We start from the raw sequence: 23,550 nt of genomic DNA, 5'->3' as shown, positions 1-23,550 counted from the left end.
ATCAACTTCATTGTATATTCAACAAGTTAAAAATGAAGATGTCTTCCCTTGTCTTACATGTGGAAAAAACAAGAAAGCAAGAGAGAAAATGTAAAAGATTCACTAACATGTGTCTGGGAAGTCACCAATTAGAATGGTAATTATCGCTTGGCAAGTGTAGTGAGTGGGAAGGCCATCCTTCTTTCTGAGGAAAGAGATGTTCTGTATGTCCTTCCACGTAGGGCTGTTTCCAGTACAAACGTGAGTGCAAATGCTTGGAAGCTACTCAGAATCTGATGCATCTTGATAATCAATCAGATTAAACAACATGCAACTAAGCAATGCTGAGACGTGGGGAAAGTCTTCCTCGGGGAAGAGCACACCAACTGATTATCCAGTACCCAGTGTCAGCCCTGAAAACACAAGTAACATTGTACAGATGGAGCAGGCTGTATTTAGATACCTAGAATACACACACACACACACACACATACACACACACACACACACACACACACACACACACACACACACACATTTGTGTGTTAACAGCAATTCATTAAAAACAAAAGAGGCCATAAATCTGAGAAAGAGCAGCAGAGGGTATTTATACAAGAAGACCCAGAGGGAGGAAAAGGAAGAGGGAAATGGTGTAAGTATATTATAATCTGACATGATTTTAAGAAAAAATCGGATGCAAGTAAGGCACAGCAGCCAGAAATCAAGAGTAAGTCTCACAACACCTCTGAAGGAAAGTTTTTTGTTTTTCCAGGATCTACCTCAGCACTGCAAGCGAGGTAGAAAAAGACTTCCCGAAACAGGTTAATAATGAGAGCTCCAAAGTTGGTCTGGGAGGACCCTGCTCCAGAAAGTAAACTTCAAAGAGCACACGGGCCTGCATGTTCTCTCTGTGGAGAGGTTTCAAGCCTTCCAACCAGTGCCCAGAGAGAAGTAATAACAGTGAAGGGTCATAGCTACAAACCGAGCACACTCTATCTCCTCTAAAAGAAGGCAGCCATTTCTAGTCCTAAATGCCACTGGAAGCATGAATACCTGTGGGCTTCTAGTCACAAGCAAGAGATAAAAATTAACCCTCAGCCAAAGCAAAAAGGTTCTAAGTAAAAGCAAAAGAGAAAGAAACCCTGCATGACTGTGTTCTATTTGCTGAGCAGTGTTCAATTCTGTTCCAAATCGGTAGCTATGGAAACCAAGAGCAGTTTTTAAATATACCACATAGCACACGGGTGAGACTATCAAAAGATAAGGTTTGATGGTGAAAAAAGACTGTGTTGTCTTGGAAAAATAGGCCAACAATGGAGGAGACCTTAGCATAAGGCCCAACAATGGATTTCAACTGCCATTAACCAGGCTCATTTTCCTTTAATACACAATATAAATATTTTTGTCCACACCTAGGCTCTTAAATCAACAAAATTCCATTACTAAAATAAAGGTGCGGGATCTCTGCCACTGGGTATCTGTTTCTTGGGTGACAAGAATTCCAAATGTACCATTAAAAGGATTTTAAAATATTTTCAAATTATTAAGAAGCACCATTGTCTTCTGTTAAATGGATACTAAATTTCACTATTAGTGTCTTGAAGTTAATTAGGAAATATGGTGGTATTGGAGATGAGAGGTTTCCATAATAAAATGATAAAAATGAGCCTTTGTCAAAGCCAGTCAATAAACAAAAGAACTGATAATTATTAGCTCTCTTCAAATGCTGCTGTTTAACAATAATCAGCAACCATCCCACCGCTACATGCATGGCTGTTACCAGAAAGTTAAGGTCACATTACAAATTAATCAAAAATGGATTTCCTCAAGGCCCTACCTTGACCCAGCCCCTCCCCCACTGCAAAGCCAGGCCAGTAGGTCAAATCTCTAGAAACACTTAACTGTCACCTTTGCTCACCAATGATAGCAAATGTTCTGCAGAAGCTGTACAGCCTCTCTGACAGGTTACGTTGCCTTATATAAAGCATTTAGACGGTTCTCAGATAGGTTGGCCATTGTGTTTAAATACCTGTTTGGTGTGTCTACATGTGCTGTCCAGCCCAGCCCACTGTGCAGGGCCTGCTCTGCACCAAAGCAATTTCATTGTGGTAAGTTTAAAACTGTGATGCTGATGATGTCCTGTGATGTTAACCAATGGATCAAAATAGAAACCATTATAAACCAAAACCACTGTATTCAAGTAAAACGCTATTTATTGTTCTTCTTGAATCTACATGTAGCATCTACTCCTGTGTTTTTGTTAAATATATGAAGGAAGATATATAAAGACACCTTTATCTCGCCTTATCTTATAAATGCTGTCATCTCAGAGTCCCCTAGCCTCTGTTTTAGGGTTTAAGGACATTAGAAGCCTCTGACAATGTATTGGTGACAGGCCTGGTCCCATCAATTAACGGGGTCTGGGAGGCTGCCTGGATCCTGTCTACTGGCCTCCTCCCTCTTGGAGGCCTGGTTTAGACCACATTGACACCCCTGGCTTTAAGAATGAATAATCCACTTCAGGGAAGTCCCTTACCCAAGACCAGTTCCTCTGTAATTAGAGGCAAACGCAAATATTATTAACCTAAGGCAAAGTGATATGAACTCAACCCAGGGAAACCATGACAGCACCCAGATGCTATAGAACAGAAAAGTAGGATCTACTTACATGAAGATTCAGTACCAAACATGGCTGGCTCCAGAAGCTGCTTTTAAAAAAATGTTCAGAAGAAGGGAAAGAAAAAGAAAAGGAAGGAAGAAAATGTAAGATGTGCATGTGCTCCCGAGAGCAAAGAGATGAGCTGGCTACACAGCAGGGGTCATGAAGCCAGACAATGCAGTCCGAGCTGGGTCCAGCTGCCAGATTCTCCTCTGAGGGCTTCAGCTCTCCCTCGAGAACGAGAACGGGAAGCCAGGTCTCCTACACCACCCCAAATCGAAGAGCTGCTCTTCAAAATCCACCAGGCAGAGAAAGGCTGCCGCGGCCCTGGAGGGATGCAGTGAGGCAGGGCTAGGTAGCTAGCGCAGGGCAGGTCTGAGAGCAGCTAGGAGACTGCAGTTCTCAGCCCTGCTCTAGCGGTAAGACAATAGCAGAGCTTATGCATACGCCGGATGACGTCAGGGACGCGGCACAGACCGACCGTGCTGCTTGAACCAGAGGCTCCAGGGTTTCAAGACAGCAGCGTGATTCAAAAGGGAATTCCTTTGTCACAAAATGCACAAGACCAAAAACCACAAGCGCATTCCCCCCTCCTGAAGAGCTCTTCATCCTGTGATGCCACTCAGCAAGAGACCTCAAAGAAATTTAAATTCTGGCCTTCTACCAACTAACCACAAAGACTCGCGGATCAGGGTTCTTGGTTAGATTACAGCAAATGAGGCTTTGCGAGAGAATTAAGGAGCATCAGAATGAGAAAAATAACCTACGTCTAAAAGTTATTACAGAAGAGCTCCAGATTATTATCTCTAAATTATGGTGAGCTGACATCTAAAGCTGAACATTTAATCAGAAATAGATGAAAAGGCGTGTGCTACATAGGTCTGGAGCATTTGCACACACATGAATGTATTAGCGAAATAATAGCATCAAATCGTAGAGGTTACACTTTCACTTACTGGCAAACATTCAAATGTGGAAACCACAGATTTGTGTACACATATTTCTCTTGTCCCTTCTGCCCTATTTTAAATCTTTCCTTTTTGGAAGTCTCTATCATTCTCACAGTAACTCGGGCATCATAATGCTGTGCTCACACACCTGTGCACACTTGTGCACAAATGGGAATCTGTGACTAACATATTTCTTAATCTGCTCAAACAGAAAGGATCGAAAATAATAGGTATTTGCTTCTTGACTCACAGAGCAAATAAAAGTCTTCCTGCGCACCGTTTCCCCATTCTCCTAAAGCTGGTTTTTAAACACATATTAAAGGTACTCGAACTTTCTTTCAAGTGGCCTGCTTCACTCAAGCACAGAAGGAAGTTTGTTCCAGTGCCTTTAAGATTCAGAAATGTACAGAATGTGTACTGCGTGTATAAAGCTTTACCTTAAAACTCACGTGCAGGAAACGGTTCAAGAGTTCAAGTCTCCCTCCACTCCTTCTCAGCAATATACCTTTTTCCATGCTCTCTTTTGTTTACAAAGAACTGTCTTAAAATGGACACAGCTCTGAAGCGTTAAATTTATGGCAAGACTGTGGAACTGTACATCACACCCAAAGTAGCATTAGTAGTTCCTCTGGCCGTTGGATGGAGACGTGCCTCATCGTCTCAGCTGCTTGCATAACAGCTCGTTGGATTTGCTGTTCAGTTTGTTCAAGGAAAGTTGTCTCAGCATACATAAACGCCGAGCCATTTTAGCCAGTATGAAGAGTAAGTGTGAACAAAGCTGGTGCTGCCGAACAGAATATCATATGCAATGTTTCTTTGCATGCTCTGTGTCTGGCGCTACTTGGGACTTCTATATGTGCTCATCCATTTAATCTTCATACCAACTCCACGAGGAGATACTGCTATTACCTACATTACTAAGTCAATTTGCCAGGATGACGTAAGCAATAAGGATTATGTTGAGATTCAAATCCAGGAGGTCTGGTTCCAAAGCAAAGCTGTTGGTCTGTCTACTGTAACACCTCTTGTAAAAAAAAAAAAAAGAAATAATTGCTAAAAATTATATAGCATTTTAATAGTCCAAATAAAAGAAAAGAAAAACAAATGAATTGAAAAATGTGGATAGAGATGCATAAAAAAATAAGTCACCAAATAAAACTAAGAAATTATAGAAGTAGTAAAAACCTCAGAATGAGCAGAGGATATCATTCTCTCACATCAATGGGAGGAGAGGACTTTGGTCCAGCAAAGGCTCCTTTTCCCAATGTAGAAGAATGTCAAGGTTCTGAGGTGGGAGAGGGAAGTTGGGAGAGGGAGCACCTTCATGGAGGCAATGGGAGGGGGAGGCAGATGAGATTGGGGGAAAGGGGATAACATCTGAAATGTAAACACAGAGAATATCCAATTTTTAAAAAAGAAAAAGAAAAAAAACATGAAAAAAAATCTCAGCATGAATTAAACTGTAAATATGTAAAAATGTTTCTGTTTAAAAAAAAGAAGAAACTTCCAAGCCGTCAGGTAAGGAGGGATATTAATGCTGTTGCGGTGTATCTGCAGCAAGTGGGAACGGGAACACACTTAGACTGGTGGGACCTTTGGCCAAAGTTTATCTCATATGAGCTATTTATTTATTTACTTATTTCCTTTTGCCCTGGGAAAGATCTCCTTTAAATAGTGTAGACGTGTTGCATGTGAAGTTGTTTAAGTAATGGGTTGATATGGCCATCAAAAAATAGAGAAAGTGGAAAAGAAGGAGACCCCCCGAGGGTGAGAGCCTTCCCTACAAAGGATGAAGCAAGGAGCCCGTCACCAGCTGATGGGCTCAGTACACAGATTACAGATCAATGTCTCCATTTCAGCACAGCGTTATAAGAATTAGGGTGAAGGTTATAATGATTTTAAGAAGCCTTCTTTTCAGATAACCCCAGAGACATCAGTCTGCTAAAAACATCAGGCATCTGACATGTCAACAACATGAGGCAGAGTCCACACCACTTGACTCCTCTGGCCCCCAAGGACAGAGGCGCTTCAGACTTCTTAGAAACTTTGGTTGCTCATCGCTGAGTATTCCTCATTATTTCATTTGCTCTGTCTCCTCTAGAATGTTCAGAGAATAAACACGCGCTTTAGTGTGTTGTCTAAGAAAATGTGATGGAAGCAAATGAAGAAAAATAAAACTGATTCGTAGTTCCTCAACACTCTACTCCCCTGACAAAAAAAGGTCACATAGATTTCAAAACCAAAGTAATCTTAGTATCTTGCTTGATATCTACTTGGGACATGCACAACTGCACACACACACACACACACACACACACACACACACACACACACACTAGTCATCCTCTGACCTACATATGACTGTGGGACATGCACACCTATAATCACAAACACACACACACACACACACACACACATTTTCACACGAAAACAAAATTTCAAAATGTATAAAGCATACTTAAAGGAAGGCTGTCTGTTAAAAGTGTTACAAATTTGACTGTTTTGTACTGAGCTATCAAATACACTCCTCTCTCCACATGAGAGTGAATCTTCTAACCTAGGTAAAGTTGTGTCCCACATAGACTTGTTCTCTAAATCTTCAATACCCTCCTTAAGGTTTTCTCTAAAGTACAACTACAGTGTGTGCACACACATGTACATAGGTGTGTGTATGCTCACAGTTGTGCCTGTGGATGTGCTTGTGTGTGTGTGTGTGTGTGTGTGTATGTATGTGTGTGTGTTTTCTTTTCCTATCACTTTTGTTTCAGAATGATGTATAAATTTTATTTTATTTTTTGTAGGTATGACATAACCTAAATTCAGATGCTTGACTTTAAGCTTTTGACCAAAAGAAGAGAAATAGGAATTTATCATGGGTTGCCATTTAAATCTCTATGAGTATGTCTCAAACTGATACAGAAGAAACAACGGGGCATGTCTGGGAAGTTCCTTTGAATGCTTTTCTGAAATTAGTAACAATTATATATAACAAGTTCACGTGTAATAAGGAATAAGCTAGTTTATATTTTTAAGCTTATGTAATGGGATGTTATTTTAAAAGAACAAATTTAAGTATTATATTTAAAGTTATTCTATATAGTCAGAATCTATTCTAAATTTCACTTTACCTCCGTATTCCATAGTGAAGCATTAAGGATATTTAATACTGGATATTTCTCAAAGCTCTATCATCCACAAAGCCAAGCAGCTCTTTGAATAGGCAACAAGTGTGGGGAAGTGCGTGAGCCCGCGAGTACACACACACACACACACACACACACACACACACACACACAGGGTTGCTTATCTCAACTCAGCAGTAACTCAACTGTGGCTCTGTGCCCCTTTGACTATTTTTGTAAAGTCATCCTTAGAGAAGTCTCCCCAAGTCTCACTTGCCTCCTGCTAGTATGGGTTAAAATGGGGGCAGGCTAGCTCTCTAATTCCTCGGAGTGAGAAACAGAAACGTACAGGCTGCCAATTACTTGCAGGAGCTCTCGGGGTTATGAAGTCTCAGAGCTGAAAGGAGTCAGTGTCCAAGCGTTGGGTCACCGTGTTCACTCCTTTCACGGCATGCATGTGCACCTAATGAGCCTAAGAACGGTGGAAAGAGAACAACCCTGAACACACACCCAGGGCCGCAGACCACCAACCCCTTTATCCAGGTCAACTTACACTAGGGCATAGGGTCACTGCTGAGACAGCTCAGATGTGATCTTTAATCCCACATTGCCAGACACTCTGAGTCATCTTTTCCTTCACTGACAACTGTTTGTTTGTTTGTTTGTTTGTTTAATGGTTTTGAAACAAGGTGTCACTGTGTATCCTGGTTGTCCTGGAACTCAGTCTGTAGACCAGACTGGCCTCAAACTCAGAGATCTACCTGCCTCTGCCTCCCGAAGGCTGGGTGTAAAGGTGTGTACCACCACCCTTTGGTCCTTTGATGTCAATTGTTACGATTGAGAATATATGGCTACTCCATTTTCATATAGTTCTTTACCTTTCCTAAAGATAAGAGCAAAAAAAAAAAAAAAAAAAAAAAAAAAAAAAAAAAAAAAAAAAAAACTGTATTTCCCACACAATTTTCCTACCCTTCCCAAGTAATTTGAACATCCAGACAATTTGCCATTTAGAGTTGTTAAAAAGCACTAACACTGCAAGCTAATTTTTTTTTGTTTTGTCTTGATTTTTGAGGCTGGAGATCGCAATGTAGCCTTGGCTGTCCTGAAGGTTGGAAAATACAGATGAGGCTGGCCCTGACCGCACAAAGATCCACTCGCCTAAGCAGTGCTGGGTTTACAGACTCGCCGCTGCTTTAAGGAGAACATTGAGTGCCTGTGGAGATGCATGACTGGGAAGAGACAGTCCTCCCAGCACAGCGGGGCGCCTGCGCACAGGACCTCACGGTGCCTACAACAGCATTCATTGGACTTGTGCAAGCTCCAGACAGGCCACAGCGACAGTCCAGGAACTAAGGACAGCTTCCCTCACCCTTTCAGGGCTTCCTTACTCAGAGTCCTACCTACCACGTGAGCCTTTGGCTCTCCATTTTCCCCAGAGGAGAAAGAGCACAGCTCCCACGTCTCCGTCCCTCTTAAAACCCCAAACCATAGCTTTACCACAATAGCTTACATTTCTAACCCATGCAGTAACTCACTTTGTAATTAAAGGTTTGAAAGTCCCTTTTTCCACATTGTAGAAATGATACTACAGGGTTTTTCTATATTATCCAGAACTCGGTTCTTACCCTCCTCGCTACACGTCACAGCAAAGCCTTACATTATACCTCAACCCAGCTTCCTCTTGCTGATGCATCAAGATCAGACTTCACCTAAGATGTCTCCCCTCTCCCCTGTCCCATTTACTTCATTTACTGGGGGTCTTAGGCTCACATCAGAGTGTGAGAAGACCCCACTGCAAAGGGTCAGTGAAGATTCCTCCAGACAGAGTCCAACTCCTGTCGGTAAGCTCCACCCACACGCCTCATCTCAAAACGTCTCAGTTCGGACACTTGACCAGATCAAGCACCAACCAGATAGTAGAACAGCCCTACGAAATAAACAGTGTCCTCTTTCTGCACGGCACCTACTTCTAAGCTTTCAAAATTTGGTGACAGTGCCCAAAGCTTTCAATGGCTGCCAGACACAAGCTTCTTATATAGTAGCAGGAGCCTCTCTTTCCTCATGGGCCTTAAGCAACCTGACACCGGAACTGAGGAGGGGAATTACTTTAGAAGATGTTTCTTCTATTAGAAGATTAGGGGGAGTATTTTAAGTAGTGAAGGCTATTCGATAAAAAGAATAGGCATTAATTAATCTTAATGTAATGAATCATGACAAACATAACTACAGTTAGTAAAATACTAATGGAATATGAATAACTGAGATTTCCTCTTTACAAACATGAACCCAACAGGAATAGGTTTATTCAGCTCACTGAGAGTGAAAGCTACATTACATACATTTGGGTCAGTGCTCTACTGTGAAGAACAGAATCAGACTCCAGGCTTCTCTAACAAGCAGGGAGGTAGCATGTCAGATACATGCTCCAATAGAATGGCCTCACCAGGCAAACCACATGCTTCCTGTACAGTTTTGGTCTCTTCGCCTGGTTTGCAAAAAGAAACACTAGAGAACAGTCAGAGGAAGTCAGGGAAATAACCATGAATGAGTCATAAATGGCTGTTCTGGAAGGGAGAGAGATGGAGAAATGCTTCAAGCTGACATGGTAGAATTCAGCTAGCATCGCAGGTAAACAGAGCAGTTACAACACTCATGGCTCTCGGGGACATAACCATTCTCGCTGCTTTATAATGGTCTGGCAAAGGCTTCCTATACAAGGCCAAATCGTAAATATTTCTGATGTTATAGCCCCTTTCCAGTCTCTATCACAAATGAACCCTGCTATTTAATACAAGACTTCCCACCCGCATTTTAAATAAGCAAAGGTACCTGTGTTCTGATGAAACTGTAGAGGCTCCAGACAAAATGTCTTATAATCACATATCGGGAAATATTTCCCTTTTGCAATTACAATGCATATATTAGAAAAACGTCATTTCACACAAGAACAACCCTGTGATCTATCGTTGATGTGAGCATTCCCAGGAAGAAGTCTCTGCCACTGACAAGGCTCATAGTAATGAACTCCATCAACCTCTGTCTCGGGTACGGGGACAACTCACAGAAATGTGTATCCCAGTTTCCTGCATTTCGAAAGACACTGTGGGAGAATACAGTTTTGACAGTTGAGGACCTTGTTCATCCCCTAATGCATTTGAGTTGGTGGTTGATAGGTAATTGATAAGGCAACTCCCAATAAGTCCTTGGCTACTTTCACAGAATAAAGTCATTTCCACTCATTTCTAGTCAACAAAAATTGTAAAATAAATTAATAAATACACAAGGTGTCCTAAGTTTCTCACAATTACATTATAATCCAGGAAACTCTGTACAAAACATACTCATGTTGTACATACAAACAACAGTTGCTTTACTGTGAAAAAGTCTGTTCAACCCTGGCAGAACCAGAACTGCTGAGAAATAGAAAATGAACATTAAATCTTAATCCTGCAGTTACATTCTTTAGGAGATTTGGCATTTCAAAACAAAACTGATTCATGAAACTAAGAAGATGGATTCTTTCTAAGGTTCTTTCATTCTTAAAATAGAATAATTTGCAGTGAGCTGTTTGTCACAGTGTCTAACCAAGCTAATTTTCAAACCAAAAGTTCCTCGGGGCAACATTTCCACTTTTCCTTTGACCAACAGGCCGATAATTTCCTCACTATCTCTGGTTTTTTGAAAGACCATGGAAAACATATTTCCAATCAAAGAAACTACTTTTTCCTCGAAAGGACACAAGCTTGACACAGGTGGAGGTGATGCCAAGAGAGAATATGGCAAAGGGTAACGCCTAGGAAATGATTTGTGCTTCCTACGGGCACACAGTCCATATTACAAATTCTCCGTAACCACGCATAGGGCCACGTATAACTTTTGCCTTCCAAATAAACGTTTCTTTAGAACTGTTTTATTTAAAACAACCACACTCCTGAGCTGTATGAAGAAACACACCTCATAAACTATGACTCTACAACCATAGAGCCCTGGGTTTGCGTCTGCAATCATACGTAGGAATCAGGAAGTGTGCTCCTCCAAGCCTCAGCCCCTCCATCCACAGAAGGAAGGCTGAGATGCTCCGGATACAAACTCCTTACCACACAACATGTGCTCCAAATGGAAAATTCAACACCTGACCTCATGCAACAGAACTCTGCCAAAATATAGGTACACGAAAACTATTTTAAATTGCTCTCAGACTGTGTGTGTAAACTATTCATGAAACATAAATTAATTTTATGTCTATGCATGGACCCCACCTATAAAATTTCTCACTATGCATACATAAAATTCCAAAATCTGAAAAGTCCTGTCTAAAAGAGTTCTGGTCCTGAATATCTCCAATAAAAGCTGCACAAAGTGTAGAGAAGGAAATGCTAAAGACATGACAATATATAGTCACTGACACTGGACAGCAGACTGAACACATTCTCACATGACACAAAGAAATACAATAACCTCATAGTATGCCGGAGTTTCAAATCACCACACAGACCCCCCAAAAAACTCCAGTATATGCTGTACCACAGATGAACCTCAAAACTATGATAAACGAAAAAAAGCGACTCACAAAGGAGCAACCTGGTCTCAGAGGTGGACATAGGGAATTAGAGGCCGAGGGCGAGAGATGGGAGTCGCTGTTGAGTGAATATGAAGCCACGTGGAATCTGTTTTGTGAACCAAAAACTGGTTGAACAATGAAACTGTCCTGGAACTGCACCTACTGAACTGTATACTTGGTGACAAAGAAGGTAAAAATTAGGTTCTGTATATTTTGCCACGGCTAAGTTTTTCAAACAGAATACTTTTAAAAGAAAAGACACGCACTCGAACCGTCCACCGCCGGGAGCAGCAGTGAGCCAGCGGTGGTCCAGCGGTGATCCAGGGACACAGGACTGGAACAGTGGTGAGCCAGCAGTGGTCCAGCGGGGGTCCAGGGGCCCAGGATTGGAGAGGAGCCATTCCAACTGACCGGGGTGCAGAAAGATCTCTGAGGAGAGATCTTCGCAAAAGAGTGTGGTCCCCCGGTTCCCCCTCCCTGCCCCAGCTCGGTTCAGGGAACCTGTGACCCTGCATTGGACTGTTCCCAGGCGGACCACATTGAGTGCAGGGCACGCACTAAGACCTTCCGCCACCAGGAGCAGTGGTCCAGCAGTGATCCAGGGACACAGGACTGGCAAGGAGGCTTTCCAACTAGCCTGGGTGCAGAGAGATCTCTGCAGAGCGCACAAAAAGAGCGGTTCGCCGGTCACCCTCCCCGCCCCAGCTCAGCTCAGGGAACCAGTAACCCAGCATCCACACAAGACTGACAACAAGACTGCAAGAGGAAAGGGAAAGAACATACACCAGGGAAACCAAGAAAACCTGGCAACACCAGTACCCAGCTCTCCCAAAACAGCAAACAGCTAACCCTAAATGTCCAGGAGATCCAGGACATGATGAGAAGACCAAACCTAAGGATAATAGAAATAGAAGAGGGCGAAGAATAACAACTAAGAGGCACAGTAAATATCTTCAACAAAATTGTAGAAGCAAACTTCCCTACCCTTAAGAATGAGATGACCATGAGCATAAAAGAAGCCTTCAGAACTCCAAATAGGTTGGACCAGAAAATAAATTCCTCCCGACACATAATAGTCAAAACACCAAGTGCCCAAAGCAAAGAAAGAATACTAAAAGCAGTAAGGGAAAAAGGTCAGGTAACATATAAAGGCAGACCAATCAGAATCACACCCGATTTCTCAACAGAGACTATAAAAGCTAGAAGAGTCTGGACAAACTTCATGCAGACCCTAAGAGAGCACAGGTGCCAGCCAAAGCTGCTATACCCAGCAAAACTACCAATCACCATAGATGGAGAGACTAAGATATTCCAAGACAAAACTAAATTACGCAATATCTGACAACAAACCCAGCACTACAATGAATTATAGGGGGAAAACCCAATACAACGAGGGGAACTACATCCTAGTAAAAACAAGAAAACTCCCAAGCAAGAAAACCAAAAGAAGAAAGACATACAGGCACATTTCAACCTCCAAAAGCAAAAATAGCAGGAAACAGCAACCACTATTCCTTGATGCCTGTTAACATAAATGGACTCAATTCCCCAATAAAAAGACATAGGCTATCAGACTGGATACATAAACAAAACCCAGCATTTTGCTGCATACAAGAAACTCATCTCAGAAACAAAGACAGACACTATCTCAGAGTAAAAGGTTGGGAAAAAACCTTCCAAGCAAATGGCCCCAAGAAGCAAGCTGGAGTGGCCATTCTAATATCGAATAAAGTAGATTTTCAACCAAAAGTTATCAAAAAAGATAAGGAAGGACACTTTTTACTCATTACCGGGGAAATCTGTCAGGAGGAACTCTCAATCCTTAACATATATGCTCCAAATAAAAAAGCACCCACTTGCATAAAAGAAAACCCTACTAAAGCTCAAAAAATACATTGAAACCCACACAATAATAGTGGGAGATATCAATACCCCACTCTCACCAATGGACAGATCATGGAAACAGAAACTGAACAAGGACACTGTAAAACTAGCAGAGGTTATGAACCAACTGGAATTAATAGATATCTACAGAACATATCATCCTAAAACAAAAGAATACAGCTTCTTCTCAGCATCTCAAGGCACTTTCTCGAAAACTGACCACATAATCGATCACAAAACAAGCCTCAATAGATATAAGAAGATTGAAATACTCACATGCATCCTTTCAGATCACCATGGTCTAAGGCTGGTCTTTAATAACAACAAAGACAACAAAAAGCCCACATACACATGGAAACTAAACAGTGCTCTATTAAACGATAGCAGGGTCAAAGAAGAAATAAAGAAAGAATTAAGGATTTTCTAGGGTTCAATGAAAACCAAAACACAACATACCCAAACCTATGGGATGCAATGAAAGCAGTACTGAGAGAGAAAACTCATAGCTCTGAGTGCTCCCAAAAAGAAACTGGAGAAAGCATACATCAGCACAGCTGAAAGCTCTAGAATAAAAGGAAGCAGATACACCCAAGAGGAGTAGACGGCAAGAAATAATCAAACTTAGGGCAGAAATAGGCCAAATAGAAACAAAAAGAACCATTGAAAGAATCAACAAAACCAAGAGCTGGTTCTTTGAGAAAATTAACAAGATTGATAAACCCTTAGCTAGACTAACTAGAGGGCAAAGAGAGAGTATCCAAATTAACAAAATCAGAAAGGAAAGTGGCAAAATAACAACTGAAACTGAGGAAATTCAAGAAATCATCAGATCCTATTACAAAAGCCTATACTCAACAAACCTAGAAAACCTGGAGGAATTGGATGAATTCCTAGACAGATACAAGATATTAAAGTTAAATCAGGACCAGGTAAACCATCTAAATAATCCCATAACACCTAAAGAAATAGAGGCAGTCATCAAAAGCCTCTCAACCAAAAAAAGTCCAGGTCCAGATGGGTTCAGTGCAGAATTTTATCAGACATTTATTGACGACATAATACCAATACTCTCCAAACTATTCCACAAAATAAAATCAGATGGAACTCTACCTAACTCATTTTTTGAGGCTACAATAACCCTCGTTCCTAAACCACACAGAGACCCTACAAGGAAAGAGAACCTCAGACCAATCTCACTTATGAATATTGATGCAAAAATACTCAACAAAATCCTTGCAAACCAAATCCAAGAACACATCAAAACAATCATTCACCATGATCAAGTAGTCTTCAGCCCTGGGATGCAGGGATGGCTTAACATACAGAAATCCACCAATGTAATCCACCACATAAACTCATAGAAAAAAACCACATCGTCATCTCAATATATGCTGAGAAAGCATTTGACACAATTCAGCACCCCTTCATGTTAAAAGTCTTGGAAAGAACAGGAATCCAAGGCCCATACCTAAACATAATAAAAGCAATATACAGCAAACCAACACTCAACATCAAACTTAACAGTAAGAAACTTGAAGCAATCCCACTAAAATCAGGGACTAGACAAGGCTGCCCACTCTCCCCCTACCTATTCAACATAGTACTGGAAGTCCTGGCCAGAGCGATTAGACAGCAAAAGGAAATCAAAGGGATACAAATTGGAAAGGAAGAAGAAAAAACATCACTATTTGCAGATGACATGATAGTGTACTTAAGTGACCCCACAAATTCCACCAGAGAATTCCTACAGCTGATAAACAAGTTCAGCAAAGTGGCTGGATAGAAAATTAAAAAATAAAAGAATAGACACTAACTGTTAAAATGGAAAGCAAAGAGCATTTAATGCCTGACAGGAGACTCATTGGCAGGTTTTGCTTTTTAGTTTATAAACCTCTTCACAGCCGTGTTACAAACACAACACAGCTCACTAGAAAACCATCCCGTTCTGTATTTTAAAGGTTGTTCATTGAATATGTGTTGTCAGCCTAAATGCTGTGCAATATATGAGGTAAAGAAGCAATTAATTTTTAAAAGATACAGTAAGATAAAGTTTTGCAACCATATATATAATTAGAGCCAGAAAAAAAAAAAAACAAAAGAATTGGAAATCTTAGTAAAACAAATTGTATTATTTAATGTTATGCTCGACAATGCTTATTAAGGGATAAATGGAGAAGCTCAAGTAGTGAAGCACTTCCTAAGTCCCAAAAAATCTAATCCTCTAGAATAGGTGACTGTGTTATTTCTACCAACTGACTTAGCATCCCTAAAACACAAGGACATTATTTAGGAAAGAATGGCGTAACACACTTGTCACCACTGCCCTTCCTTGGAAAGCTTTACTGATTCTGAAAAGTTACATTATCTACTTATAAACACACTAGGCAAAGAGCAGAAGATGGACAAAGAAGGTTCAGACCAAGGTCTCCTGGGATGCTTCCTGGGCAACTCTGACCTCAGTGGCACCGATAGGAGCTAAGCCGCCACTGAGGTCATGTGGAGAGACTGTTAGAAGCCCAGCTGTACAGATGGGAACATGGCAGGCGCTGGCATCATTTACTAATTAGTGTTACTATAAAGCTACTAAAGCTCACGAAGATCGAAGACCAAAGTGTAGATGCTTCTGTCCTTCTTAGAAGGGGAAACAAAATACTCAAGGAAGGAAATATGAAGACAAAGTGTGGAGCAGACACTGAAGGAAAGGTCATCCAGAGACTGCCCCAACTGAGGACCCATCCCATATGCAGCCATCAAACCCAGACAATATTGAGTATGACAAGAAGTATGTGCTGACAGGAGCCTGATATAGCTGTCTCCTGAGAGGCTCTACCAGAGGTGGATGCTCTTAGCCAACCATTGAACTGAGAATGAGGTCCCTAATGGAGGAGTTAGAGAAAGGACTGAAAGGGCTGAAGGGGTTTGCAACCTCATAAGAACAACAATATCAACCAACCAGACGCCCCCCCCAGAGCTCCCAGGGACTAAATCACCAACCAAAGAGTCCACATGGGGGGACCCATGGCTCCAGTTGCATATGCAGCAGAGGATGGCCTTGTTGGGCATAAATAAGGGGTCCTGTCAAGGCTCCATGCCCCAGTGTAAGGGAATGCCAGCACGGGGAGGCGGGAAGAAGTGGGTGGGAGGGGAGGACCCTCATAGAAGCAGGGAAAGGGATGGGATAGGGGTTTTCTGGAGGAGAAATCAGGAAAGGAAATATCATTTGAAATATAAATTTAAAAATATCTAATAAAAGAAAACTTTTTTAAAAGCTACTATTACTGACTTTCAGTAGTGAAAAAAAATTCTGAAACATTTTGTTTCATGATCTACGTGGTTATGGCTCTCAGACAAATATGTTATCCCTTTGTGTGTAAACATGACTGATTAATGAGAAAGCTTCTCCTTCCACTGAGATAATGAATTTCTCAATTCAACTCAAATTTCTTCCCCAGGCCCTCACTTCCCATTTTCATTCTTAGCAGAAACAAGTCCTACATCCTTTTCTTGAGCATAATTTATTTTTAAGTATGTATCTGAGAACATAGCTGCCTCCCGTGTCTTAAACGTGTTCCATGTTAGTCACTGTTTCCACAGCCCATCAGCACTAGGAGGAAGTGTGATGTGATGTACAAAGAAGGAACTGGGTCTCACCAGCTCCACCGATAAGGCCCTTCAGCATTTCAGTAACATTTTAACAGATTCTGTGGCCGGATTGGTGTCCCAATCCCTCCCCTGGAAGTCTTGCCTGCTTACAGGAAATGGCTGGTTCAGGCACCATATCCCCCGTTGCTAGGAGTCTTAGATAGTCGGCCTCATAGATTCCTGGGAGTTTCCATAGCTTTGGGTTTCTAGCTCCCTCCGGAGATGTATGCCCTGAGCCACGATTCCAGTTGACTCTCCTCCCACTACTCTCTCCCCATCCTCCTCCCGGTCTACGAGACGTGCAGGAGTAAAGATGGAGCAGAAATGGACAGAGTGGTCAGCCAATGCCGGGTTCAGCTTGAGACCAACGCCGTGAGAAGAAGCCCACCCCCAACACTTAACTATATTCTGCCGCACTTGCAGATGAAAGCCTAGCAGAACTGTCATTAGACAGGCTTCGCCCAGCAGCTGATGGACAGTTGCAGAGACCCACAGACAGTCAGGAAGTGGAGCCTGGGGAATCCTGCAGAAAGGGGGAGGAGCCAGAGAGGTCAAGGACACTATGAGAAAGCTCACCGAATCAAATAACCTGGCCTCATGTGGGACTTCAGAGACTGAACCGCCAACCTGGGGGCATACAGGGGACTGACCTGGGTCCTCTGCACAGATGTGACAGATGTGCAGCTGGGTCTTCATGTGAGACTGCTAACAGCAGGAGCAGGGACTGTTTATGACACTGTTGCCTGCCCTTGGGACCCTATCCTCCCACTGGGCTGCCGGTTGGAGCCTCAGCAGGAGAAGATGCCCCTAGTCTTACAGCAATTTGATAAGCCAAGCCTTGTGGATATCCATGGGAGGCCTAGCCTTTTCTGAGAAGAAAGGGGGAAGGATAAGAGAGAGGTTTTTGGTGGTGCGAACAACGGGATAAGAGGAAGGAGGGAAAAAACTGTGTCAGGATGTAAAGTTCATTAATTTTAAAATGTTTTAACAAGAGAGGTTGGAAAGATGACTCAGTACTTAAAAGCACTCACAGCTCTTGCAAAGAATCTGGATTTGGCTCCCAGCACCTGCATCAGCGTGCTCACAGCCACCCCAATCCAACTCCAGGAGTGCCAGTGCGCTCTGGCCTCAGTGGGAACTTAATGCAAATAAATTTCCCTGATGTTCATAAACTCATACAGGCATGTGAGTGTGCGTGCACACGAGCGCGTGCACAAACACACACACACACACACACACACACACACACAATAAATCTTTTAAAACTTTTGACGTAAATGTTCATGAAAAGTGGACATATTTTCACACTAATGCTGGCCGCCCTGGTGAAGTGCCTGTCTCACTACAGGCAGCTGAAAGGAAAGCGAAGTTCAGTCTGGGACAAGACTGATGGCTTGCAGATGGCCCACAGTGTTAATATAAGGTTGGTTTTTAGTCATAGTTTTATGTCTCATAAGTAAGTGGTGTCAAATAACAAGAACAACTCTAAGGTATTTTATCATAACATATTAATAATGACATTTCACTCCACCAGAACTCGTCTTCATATTAAGAATGTGAAAAGATGCATAGGAATGTATGTGGCTTTAGAAAAAACCAGAAGAAAGGAGAGAGAGAGAGAGAGAGAGAGAGAGAGAGAGAGAGCACTTGTTGGTCCACCTTGAGAATAGTCAAGGTCATAATGAACGAAACACAGAGATGTATAAAGTTTCAGGCATTTTATGGTGATACTTACACAGATCTGTTACAAAATGGCTAAGGAAGGCCGTGCCCTTTCCCACACTGTTTCTCTAAAGTACTCTGCGCTTGTATCAAGTTACCCTTATGAAATATAGATTAAAGTATCTGAGCGATTCCTTCTACCCAAAATGTTTTATGAAAAGATGTCATCCTTCACATCAGTTCTGTCACACAAGTCCTTAACCCTATATACTAAATAACACCAGGTACAAGGCCTAAGAGTATTAAAGGTTATGTATCAAGTAAGCATAAAAATACAAAATGGTTTCACTTCTGTCATCAAAACTGTTTCCAGGCAAAATGAGTGCACTTTACTTCAAAATCTTTTTACTTATTGAACACTGCAGACAATACACATTCCTCATCTTATATAACACCTATGGTGTTTGTGAGTGCTCCTCAACTTGGCACAAACTAGAGTCACCTGGGCAATGGAGCCTTAACTTGAAGAAGTGCCTCCACAGACTGGCTGTAGGGAAGTCGACCGGACATTTGCAGGATTGCTGCTGGCCTACCTCACCGCGGGCACTGCAGGTGGCTGTCGGTTGTATAAGAAAGCAGCCAGGAAGTTCATTCCTCCATGGTCTCTGCTTCAAGTTGCTGCCCCCGATTCCTTCCTGAGTTCCTGCCTTAGCTCCTCTGGATGATGGACTGCAACCCGTAACCCAATACACCCTTTCTTCCCCAAGTTGTTTTTATGGTCATGGCGTTACCACAGCAGCAGAGAGCAAACTAGGAGAGGTTGTGTTTTTCAACAATTCATACAAATGCATTTACACTTCAGTGCTGAAGAGAACTACCACAAAGAGTAGTTCTTATCAATTTCAAAGCTTAGTACCTCCCACACGTTCTATTTCTAAGGCACATTAGTCAGTCACTTGAGCAGCTAAGTTGTTTTGAGATCCTGGAGAAAAACAATGTGGATGTTATCGCTAAACTATCCTCCAAAAGACGGGAAATTCACCTTGAAGATACTGTGTTGCCCATATACTCACTAAAGCATGCTCAAATTCCTGGTGGGCCAGCCCCTTAAAGAAAACTAAAGTCCTTCTCTACCTGCACCCCTCCCAGAAGCCATCGATTGTGGAGAGCTCTACTTCAGTATTCTTATCAGAAGGATGCTGAGTTCTCCTCAATGGCTTTCTGTCTAGGCTGTTTCTTAAGGGCCTGGGGTGTCACTGAAGTATTGTATGTTCCTCTTTCTCAACTACGGGTTTGCAGTCATCAATCCCATGGCAAAAGTAGCTTCCTTGTCCTTTATACTTATTAGAAGCATAAGATCCTTTCCCAAAATTTTCACATGGGCTTTGGCATTAGCTCACTCCAAGAACCTCAGCATGTTTTCCGGGGCAGGACATGCCATGGACACCACACAGCCCTCTGCTGCAGCATGGGCCACAGACTTTATCACTTATCCTTTATCACGTAGGTCAAGGACATCACACTGTCTCAGTTGGAAGGTCATGCTCCTCACATTCACATGGCTTCAGGTGGCAGCGGAGATCTCAGACATCCGCATGGACTTCAGTAGTAAGGCAGACCATGAATATTAACATGGCATCCAGTGGATACATAGGCCGCAGAGGTTTACCTGTTACTTTTTTTTTCTTTTTCTGGTTTGGTGTTTTGAGATAGGGTATCTCTACAGTGCCCTGGCTGTCTGACTGAACAGTGGAGAGGTAAGTGGGGGGGGGGGGAGGCTAAGAAAACGAAAGAGAAGGCAGTAGGCAGAGATTGGAGGAGGGAGAGAGGCAGAGACAAGATGGAGGCAGATGTGTATGTTTCTGCAGCTTGATAAGTTTGTTATTATTATTTCTAAGGGTTTCTATGGGTCTTTTTATCTCATATAGAAGGGCAGTCTGTATCTTTGTCCACTGGATGTAAGTTTATTGTGTAGAAGGTTTGTAGATTGAGAATTTAACATATAAACCTGTTTGATAAGTTACCACAGGCTTTGGAGTCATGTTTGTACCGGGCGGTGGAGGAAAGGAACACACCAGGGTAGTCATATCCACCGGGGACAGAAGCAGCAGGGGCGGTAGAGTGAACCTCGACAGAGTTCATTGAGGCGGTGTAAGGCCACCAAGTTAGAGATCCCAGCAGTGCCAGGTGGCCCCGCAGGGAGCCAGCAAAGTGTGGAATAAAAGGTTAAGAAATCTCTTTTAGTATTTACCACAACACATGCACATCAGTTCTTTCTAGTACTCTTTAAACTATAGACTACAGAACTACCATTTAAAGAGATGCTGCTTCACCCAGCAGCTGGTGAAAACAGATGCAGAAACCCACAGCCTAACAGTAGGCAGGACTTGGGAAAGCTGTGGAAGAGCAGGAGGAAAGACTGGAATAGCCGGGGCTGTTCAAGCATAGCACAAGAAAACTTACAGAATCAACTCACCTGGACACAAAGGGGCTACAGAGACTGATCCTCCAACCAGAGAGCATGGGACAGACCTAGTCTCCCTACCTATATGTGACAGATGTACAGCTTGGTCCTCATGTGGGACCTCTAAGAGCAGGAAGGGGGGCTGTCTCTGACTCTGCTACCTGCCTTTGGATCTTTTCCCCCTAACTGGACAGCACTGTCAAACCCCAATAGAGGATTCCTCCAGTCCTACCAGAGCTCCTTATGCCAAGGTAGGTTGATATCCATGGGAGGTCACCCCTTCTCTAAAAGGACAGGGAGGTGGACAGAGGGGAGAGGGAGGGATTGGGAGGAAAGAAGGAGACAAAAATCTGATCGGGATGTAAAAAGTAAATAAATTAGTGGGAAAAAAAAAGAGAGTTTCTGATCTTAGAGACAATGAAAATGGAAGAGAGAGGGCTCTAACAGATCATCCTCACCCTGCAAAGAAACTCAGGTCAGCAGCTGCAAACAACATTTACATCTCTTCCTCAGAAACCTTTACACAGCCCCAGTAGACCACAGGGGAGATCCACATTGTAAAAGCCAAATTCAGTACATGCATCTGATGTTGCCCATAGCATAATAAGTTTTATGTTCTACGTACTTGATTTGGAGAATTTTTTTTTATTCAATCAATAGCTCTTAAAGTATTCTGCCTTTAATATGTATGGAGGGAGGGAGGGAAGGAGGGAAGAAGATAGGGGGGAAGGAAGGAGGGAGGAAGTGAGATTGAACAACTCCACTTCAATACATAGTAAACTAAAACATAGAGATTGCAGATTCTTCACTATAATTTAAAATATAATACACTAAAAATATATCAAGCTATCAATTGGAATTAATTAAATGAACCTCAAAAACATAACCAAATACTACATTATAAACCTGAAATACCAAAATTATAAACCTTAATTGATTTACAGTGTAAATTATATGTACAAAATAGTTTTTCATATAGTTTTATTATACTTTTTCTCTGGGTATAACTGAAATTCCAATTATATATAGTTAGAATAAAATAAGAATCTTCTAATTACTGTCTTCTTGAGTGGGGGATAAGAAAATGGTCACTTCTGCCCTTTTAAATATATAGCTTACATAGATACTAGCACAATCATTGTCATAAACACAATCATCAGTCTATCATAAATAAATAATTGCCCAAAAAGTGGAAATAGTTCTGAGACCATCACACACTATCTCTGGTTAAATGAGTTACAGAGGCAATGCTTCCTTCCAGATTTGACTCAGAAGTCACCAAAGGCTCACAGGATCTTCTAACACCTAACACTGATGCCTCTAAAAGTACCATCTCCTGCCCTACAACTGATGGCCTCACTAGCTTACTTTGACTCAGACACACACACACACACACACACACATACACACACACACACACACACACACACACACACATACACACACATGCACACACAAAGCTTCTCACTGAAGCTGACCTATCAGGTAAAGGGGGTCCTTTTCCAAGCAGACACCTGAAGTCCACATGACAACAGAAGGCAGGAAACCTGCTCAGTCTGGCTTAGCATTGGTATTTTCTTTCCTATGATGTTCTTTGAAGAAGGTAGCCTAGAAATTTGAAAATACAGTTTATAGAGACACTCTTACACAAAATACTACTAGTGATACAAATTGTCCTCTAAAATAGAGATAAATAGTAGCTGCTTGAGGTTTCTAAACCCATACCTCCACCCCTGCTGTTTCCCCCACTAAAGAATACATTAGCTTCACCCATTACCCTGAATTTTTAAGCACATTTGATACCATATTAGTTTCACTGTGTTTACTCCAAACAAATATCAAAAGCTTTCTAAGGTTTTCCAGCACCAACTTTAAAATACTCTACTAATTATATGACCCAAGCTAAAGCACTGAAAATCCTTAGGGCCAAAGTTTGGGGAAATGTATCCCAAATATATGAGTGTTTCAAAACTTTAATAAAATTCTTTCTCTAAATTCTAAAAAAAATTCTTACCTTCACAAACAGCCACCAGCATTTATCCAACAGGATGCTATGAATGTTTTGAGCAAGATAAGACTCAACTGTGCACATTCCTAGTCCTTAGGCATTGTTGCCCTGTGATGCTGACAAGTCTATGACATCACAAAGAGCCTGTGTGCATTTCCATATGGCCTCTGGTGGGATGGTCCAACCCTCCCAAACTTCTGATGCATCCACCAGTCTTCCTAGTGCCCCAAAACTTAGGCGGTTCTGTTGCTACATCAGTTATTTTGCAACACTCCGTAGCTAGCTGCAAATGCACATGAAGATAATTCAGGATAGTGGATGGCCACTTTAAAAGGTACTGAACAGCCTGAAAAGAGTCCTGACATCATTTGGCTCTTTGTCTTCTTGTCTCTCCCATCGTGGGGCATTAAAGCCACTTAGAAGCCTGTCCTGTTGAATGAGTGAGAGATTAAAGGGCAGAGTCAGGCATGGTGCTACATGGCCATAATGCAGCTCTCAGGAGCTAAGGAAGGGGGGTTATAAGTGTGAGTCCATTAGAAGTAACAAAGACTCCTTTCCACTCTCAAAAACACGACTTGGCCCATAGCTGTGACTTCAGTACTCTCATGGCTAGACAGAC

The 23,550-nt window shown here is 42.1% G+C and overlaps 1 protein-coding gene across 4 annotated transcripts in view; it reads right to left on the bottom strand.

Annotated features, from left to right (window-relative positions):
• Positions 1–23,550, bottom strand: part of ST7 (suppression of tumorigenicity 7) — a 225,687-nt gene that overhangs the window by 175,057 nt on the left and 27,080 nt on the right. Inside the window, exon 1 of one of the 4 annotated variants that reach the window (XM_080936056.1) lies at positions 2,648–2,653. The exons of the other annotated variants lie outside the window; for them this stretch is intronic. The gene's annotated coding sequence lies outside the window, so the exon portion shown is untranslated. Of the gene's footprint in view, positions 1–2,647; positions 2,654–23,550 lie in introns of those variants that run through there. 4 annotated transcript variants of the gene reach the window in all.

This window comes from Micromys minutus (genome assembly GCF_963924665.1).
Source record: "Micromys minutus genome assembly, chromosome: 23".
Lineage (NCBI taxonomy): Eukaryota > Metazoa > Chordata > Mammalia > Rodentia > Muridae > Micromys > Micromys minutus.
Note: the sequence above shows the minus strand (reverse complement) of the source record. Positions and strands in the feature narration are given on the sequence as shown.